Source organism: Triticum urartu, chromosome 1A (assembly GCF_056163025.1).
Source record: "Triticum urartu cultivar PI428250 chromosome 1A, HENAU_Tu73, whole genome shotgun sequence".
Classification (NCBI taxonomy): domain Eukaryota; kingdom Viridiplantae; phylum Streptophyta; class Magnoliopsida; order Poales; family Poaceae; genus Triticum; species Triticum urartu.
Genome location: NC_141873.1, coordinates 510,225,578 through 510,232,991, shown reverse-complemented (window position 1 = coordinate 510,232,991; position 7,414 = coordinate 510,225,578). Strand labels below are relative to the sequence as shown.

Here is a 7,414-nt window from a genome sequence, read left to right as displayed (position 1 = left end):
CACCTGCAAACTGCAACTGATCATGGCAGCCAGATCGAGATGCTGCTGGCGAATCTGTGGCAGTGTGGATCAGGCCGTGCTGCCTGTCGCTGGGCTGCATGCAAAGCAGTGCATGCCGGTGTCACTGCCATTTCTCACCGATGGCACCCAGTGCTTTGAACCCTCATCGGGACCAGCTTTTGCCCGTAGCAAGCTGCGACAAACGCAGGCGATCAGACTCAGACCGATCCGGCCAGTGTGTGTGTGCAAAAGCAGCTTTGGCTACACCTTTCTTTCCCTGGATCCCATCCCTAGGGCTTTGCAAACGGCATATACTGCATGAGCTACTAGTAGTTTTCTACAGATTCTACTGTGTGTGGATCTCTGCATGTTCATTCATTTTTTGGCATCGTCTTCTGGAGCTCATCAACTGCCCCAATTATGTTGATCGGCACATGTCACCCTGTGATGGAGTATCTGTGGCTTTCAAAAGCAAGTCCTTGAAGCTCTAAAGAAAAGAAAAGGAGGACGGAAGACAAATCTGACAAAAGATGTATATACCATTGCAACTGCAATTTGCAGCATGAGTAAATTGCACAAAACCACCACTTTGAGGGTTAGGGTTTTAGAAAACACTAGGTTATAGTTTCTTAACAAATTGCAACATATCTCTCGTAAACACTTTGCAAAAACCACTGATCGGTGGATAAGCCTCGATTGAGCACGCTTATGACAGATGGGGCCCTTTTTTGCCTACATGGCGTAACATTTTGTGCCAAATCAATTTTAATTTTAATTTACAAACTAGTCCTTACAATGTACACAGACACCCCTGAATCAAAAAGAAAAAAAAAGCCCCCACTCCCTTCGATCCCTTCTCTCCCTTCGATCCCCATCTCTCCCTTCACCGCCAGATCCTCCGCTCGGCGCCGATGCATAGGAGGTCGGGTAGCCACTCCCCCGCCTGAGATGCCGCAGCCTCCTCTCTCCTCCCTCCGCGGAGCACGGCGGCGCCGAGCGAGCAAAGCGGCGATGGCGTCGGCGGAGCAGAGCGGCGGTCGCGTGGCGGGTTGGCCATGTGGGGCACGACACCGGGCGGCGACGAAGATCTGTCGTGCGCCTCCCTACCCACGCACCATATGCAGCGGCGGTGACGGGAGTGCGCAGCAACGACGCCGGACGTGAGCAGCAGCCGCGGCGGTGCCGGACGCAAGCAACCGTAGTGACGCCGGACGAGAGTAGCAGCTGCCGCGTCGGACGCGAGCAACAGCGGCGGCGCCGGAGCGAGCAACCGTAGCGACGCCGGACGAGAGTAGCAGCGGCGGCGCCGGACGCGAGCAGCAGCAGCCGCGTAGGCCGCGCGTGGGCACGAGCAGCTGCACCGGCGGCGAGTAGCAGCAGTCGCGCAGGCCACTCATGGTGGCGAGCAGCGGCACTGCCCGCGAGCTGCAGAAGCCACGCCAGCCGCGCATGGGCGCGAGCAGCGGCACGCATCAAGGAGCTGGAAGGAGGACGACGATGGTGTGCTTGAGAGACAGATCCCGATCTGAATGGGGGAGGGTGTTTTCGTTTTTTGACAAAAGTGTTGGGGGTGTTTTCGCTTTTTTTACCCATCTAATGCTGTCTTTGGTAAAACGCTATGCCACATCAGCGAAATAGGGGCCCCATCTGTCATAAACGCACTTAACCGAGTCAGATCCATCAATCAGTGGTTTTTGCAAAAAGATTACACAAGACATGGTGCAATTTGTCAAGAAACTGTAACCTAGTGTTTTGTGAAACCCTAGCCCTCAAAGTGGTGGTCTTGTGCAATTTACTCCTGCAGCATTGATCCACCTCTCTTTTTTCTTGAAAGACAACATGGATCCATCTCAAGACAAGAGAAGGATCCATATCTTTCTGGCTGATGTCTGCTGTGCCTGCCCCACGCAAAAAGGAAAGCGCTCCAGGGAAGCATCTTTGTACCGGCCGCGCGCTACGACAAGGCTGCAAGTTTTTGTGCATGAAAAAAAAGAGAGAGAGTATTATGTGTGCATGTGAGCCATGAGACATATGCATGTATCTCTCTCAAACTGATTTGCATCTAACAATGCATATCTCCCTAATGGAGGGGACTCTTTCGACACAAAATGAAGAGGACCTGCATCCATGCATCAAACCAAATCGTGATATGGCCAAAATTTTGACAAAAATGATGAACTATGGTTCAACCTAGGGCTAAAACATGCACCCAAAAGAACAAGAGAACAAATTATGGCGGGAAACGCCGAGGTCTATGGGGTTCCTTACCATGCCGTGTCGGACAACCAGCCGGCCGGGAAGGTTGTTGGCCAGATGAAAACGCCATTGACCTTAGTAATTCATGTGTAAATTAAAATTAACGCGGTGGTGGATGTTGTCTTAGATAAGAGTAAGATTGTGAAATGTACTTTCAAAATAGGGTTAATTTGAGCTAAACTTGGTTAGCAAGGTGATGTTTGTCGCCGTTCCTGCCCCACACAAAAAGGAAAGCGCTAGAGGGAGGCATCTTTGTTGTACCGGCCGCTAGGACAAGGCTGCAAGCCGGTGCGTGAGCCATGTTAAACATGCATGCATCTCTTTCTCTCTCCTTTTCTCTCTATGCCACTGTAGTGTAGGATTAATCGGCAGACGTTTATAGACCCAATCATTTTGTGCAAGGTAGGATCCAATTGCGCAGCCCTGAAAGTACAAGGCGTGCATGGCCCAATCAAGTAACAAGGCATCAAACACGTACTATCAAGTGGTGTGGTCGTAGTGGAACGGATCCTCCATCTTAAATTTTTGGTCTACTTTGTCTCGCAGTCCACTGTCCAATTCAATTAAGGGATGATGCATTTTCACTTTTCATTCAAGAAAAGAATCTGCGAGTAGATGAGACACCGATCGGGTGCCCTATTTTAACTCTAGTTTGTGTGTAGAAAAAAGAAGTGAAAAACTCCAACCACCAAATCTACCAACAGTCTAGGACGTGACGGCATGTAATCTACTATACACACAAACAATTTTCATCATGGATATGGATGAGGTAATAGCAGCTCAGGTACCCTAACTTGCATAGAATGTGATGATTTAGTCCAAAACTTGCAAAACTTCACTTCACCATACCCCAACTTGCATACAATTGGCAGCCAGGTGGTCGGACCAGTCAGCACACACACTTTTGCAGAAGCACCAGTCCCAGGCCTACCGTTTTCTTTAATCAACCCGCACTCACCTCCCATTGACTGCAAAAGCATAAATAACCTAGTGTAAAGTGGAGTACATCCAAGATTCCAAGTTTGCTTGGAACTACGAATGTTCATGTATTTCATATTCAGAACCACATGTAGTTGCTACTGTTCCAAAATAAAATGTGTAGTTTCTACTGAAAACCACATGATAAAACTGTTCAGACTGTAACAGAACAGGTATGAGTGCACAACACCATTTTTCTTTCAATCTTTCAGGAGAAGAGAGGTTGCACCTCATGAACATCTTTACTGCAGCACAATTTCGCGGCAGAACATGATTTCAAGTTCCCAACGGAGAAAAGAATTAACATTGCTCGATCAAACCAATATACGAATTAATGAGGAGAAAAAAGAATGACGGAAGCAGCATGAATCCTTGGCCGCTACCTGCAAGAAGTGCTCTCCTAATCAGCCATTAGCCATTTTTTCTTGCATCAGCGGCGTCAGTTCCTCCAGAACGGAATAAGAACGGCACATTGACGTCGCACGGCCTGGACACCACCTTGGCGCTGGCGGCGAGCCTGTCCACCGTCATGGCGCACCGAATCGTCACCGGCACGGCCCACGTCCTCACACCGCCGAGCTGCAGCCGCACGGGCACCGTGATATCCATGTCGAACGGCACCGATCGGAGCCGCTCCGCCGCGGCCATCTGCCCGCGCTCGCGCTCCGAGAACCGTATCCCGCTGCCCTTCGCCTTCGCCACGAACACCGTGATGTTGCATGGCGCCTGGTAGAAGGCCAGCCACGCGCCGTCCGCCAGGCTCACGCCCTCGTACGACACGGCGACGTGGCTCCCGGCGCCGTCGTAGTGCACGCCGACCTTGCCGTTGGCGCTGTTGTCCGCGCGGACGGTCGCGGCGAACCCCGGCGAGAGCGGGCCGGGGGCCGAGGCGTTGCTGACGCCGGCGAGGCCCGACACTGCGAGGGACACAACCGAGTACGCCGGCTGCCTGGGCTTGAAGGCGAGGTAGACGACCCCGACGGCGGCGGCGAGGAGGACGGCGAGGGAGAGGTAGAGGCAGGCGCGGCGGGTGTAGTGCTGGAAGAGGCGCGCGTTCTCCGGCGGCGGCACGCGGAAGACCTTGTCTTGGGGCACCTGCACCACGTACGTGCCGGGCTGCGGCGCCGGCGGCTTCTGCTGGTGTTGGGGCGGCGGCGGGACGGGCTTCTCGAAGTGGACTGCAGAGCGGGCTGGGGGAGGGGTCGGAGGAGGAGTAAGCGTACTCGCCGGAGAAGTCGGAGCTGGTGGACGCGGCCGTTGTTCATCATAGGCCGCTCCTGCTCCTCACGTCGCGGGTGCGAATCAATCTGCGATATCAAAACCGTCTGTGCCAGAATGTTTTGCACGCATTGGTACTTCCCAACTGAATAGTACTTCTTTAGCACGGCGTTCAATGCTAGTATGCTTATCGTGGACGTTCTATAGCTTTGCAGTCAATAGATGATCTCTTTGTTTTTGTACCATGGGACAGCACGCACTACGGCTCCTGTTCACCAGTGCACGTACCCAAACTTGAAGAGAGACCAGCAGCCTCCACACTGGCTGGTTCCAACTCATGACACGGTCCTTCTCGTTGAAGCATCGAACGGCGCCTTCCATGCACATGAAGCTGAAGTCAACCGTGTACTCGAACCAAACTCTAAACTGGTGCCCTGTCTTTTTTCGAGAGCACACAAATTGTGTGCCTTAGCTTTATAGAAGATAGAGAATAAAATACAAGGTGCCCTGTCACCTCCATGAGGAAAGGAATAGTGTGGCGGAACCATTGTCTGAAACAGTCAACAGCAAAGCAAGCAAATCAGCAATCATTAAGCAAAGGAAACGAATGTACAAATGTACTAAAACGGAGCACGTACCCGCCGAGTTACTTCTTGTCTCCGCACTGCTGCACAGCTTCATAGAAGACTAATGACAACTCGTCGTCGCTCTCCTCATGTCCCATGCCAACATCGAACGGTGAAGATCCAAACTCAACGACCATCAGCATCTGGTGCAGTGGGTTGGCTGAAATTTTGTTCATTTAAATTGTCGTTAGTTTCCTAACCAAATTACTCCCTCCGTAAACTAATATAAGAACATTTAGATTACTATTTTAGTGATCTAAATGCTCTTATATTAGTTTACAGAGGGAGTACTATTCAAGGATTTGCACATCCCGGTTACAATTTCTTTTCTCATAGCCTGATAGGCACGCACCTCTGGAGCGCAGGCATTCAGACAAACATTCTAGACCTTGACAGCCGGCGTCATGCCGAAAGCCACAGGGTTACACCTCCTCATCTTGTTCTGTGTGAACAAACCACCCGGGCTGCTACTATAACGATCGAACATGGGACCGGTTGAGTTGTTTGCTGAGCTCAGATCATGATAGGGAACACCTAGGAACAAAATCATGGGAGATGAGTGCGAATTGATTAAAAAAACGATAGGGGGTTTTCTGCAAAAGTGCGTGCGCTGACCGGTTCAACCACCTGACTGCCAATTGTCGAGCTGTTATTAGCCTGGGACTAAATCATCACATGAGATGCAAGTTGAGATATGGTGAAATAAAGTTTTGCGAGTTTGAGACTAAATCATCATATTCTATGCAAGTTAGGATACATAAGGTGCTATTACCTCGATATGGATCCATGGGCAGAAGCCATGCAGAAACAATCACGTCAAGTGATCAAGAAGAGATCCGCCTGCATGCGCCGCGCCATGATGTCCCGTCCAGATTTCCTGGTAGCCAGCTAGGCCTAGCTCTAGCTGCACCTTTCTCGTGATCCACTCCACACATGATGCACTGTATGTCGCGTCACACGCTGGCTTCAGCCTTCCTTCCACACCAATTTTGCCATGGAACAGGGATGAGACTTGCCTGCTCCTCATGCGTGTGCCCATCCGTATTTCCGCGTATGTGGCTTGATTTGATTGGAACAAAATAAAGCCCGGCTCCATTCCCTTAAAATCAGGGAGAGATGATTATATTAGAAAAAAAAAAGAAAAAAAAGACAATCGTAGGATGAATTGGGAGCATGGATGAGAGCATGAGAAGGGAGCAGGCAAGCCGGATCCATCAAAGAGAGTGCCCTATGTTAGTAGCATCTGATTTCCCGCAAACCGGCATAAAATCTGGGGAAGTTTGTGGGTGTCCAGACTAATGCCACGTAAGTGTCTGACTATGCGGTCCCATCAAAACTCATTGTCGTGCCTCCCGCTCTGGAAAAATCGCCACGCATTCATGTCGGTGGATCCACCTTTCTAGGTGGATCGTGTGGTGCCGCCCACGTTCTCCAAGGACTTCCTCCTCCGCCACCCCGACGAACAAGGAGGAGATGATGCACTCCTGGGAATAAGAGGAGGCGCAACTGCAACTGCCCTTCCTCGCGAAAGACGCCGTGCCGGGACAGGAATACCAGCTGCACCTAGAGCTCCTCCTCGAGCTGTCGCCATGCGACCACAGGCAAGCGCCTTCCTCGCCGCCTTTCCACTTTGTCATCGAGAAGCCAGCCTCGCAACCGCGTCAAGCGGGAGCCCCCCTCCCCCATGCCGCGTCAAGGAGGAATCGCCGGATAGCACGTTGTGCCACTTCGACCGGTCAACATCACCGCCATCCCGCCTCTAGCGCAGCAAGAAGAGGACACAGACATCACCGCCTCGTCGGCGCCCGGGCACCATGAAGGAGGCCTCCTCTGCGCTCGTGAACGCCCACGAGCGCCCTCCTGCATTATCTAGGCCGGTAGCATTCCATATCTTAGACTTTGCCAAGGACTGGGTCCTCGCGCTAACAGAGGCCTGGGCCCCTGGCCAGTCTAGGACCACCGCGAAGATGTTCGCGCGGCACGGTCATCACCTCAGTGACCAGCTCGCCCAAACTTGGACATACATGGCCATTGAATGAGTAGATTATTTTTCCTTGTTTCACGCAATGCGTATCACCGGCCAATGTTCGCTACGGCGGACATCGCCCTAGACTAGGTCCTTGCGGACCTTACGTTAACTGAGGCCTGGGACCTCGACCGATCCAGGACCACCGCGAAGACGTCCACGCGGCACGGTCGTCGCTCAATGACCAGCTCACCCAACTCGGATGCTCTTACACCATTCCAGCGTTGTTTTTGTAGCTAGTTATGCCATTTAATGAGTAAATATAACACGTATCACCGGCCAGCTTTCGCTACGGCGGACGTCGCCCCAG

General features: G+C 51.9%; 1 pseudogene; it reads right to left on the bottom strand.

Annotated features, from left to right (window-relative positions):
- Nucleotides 1–3,645: 3,645 nt before the first annotated feature.
- Nucleotides 3,646–4,502, bottom strand: LOC147992044 (NDR1/HIN1-like protein 13; annotated as a pseudogene).
- Nucleotides 4,503–7,414: the final 2,912 nt, after the last annotated feature.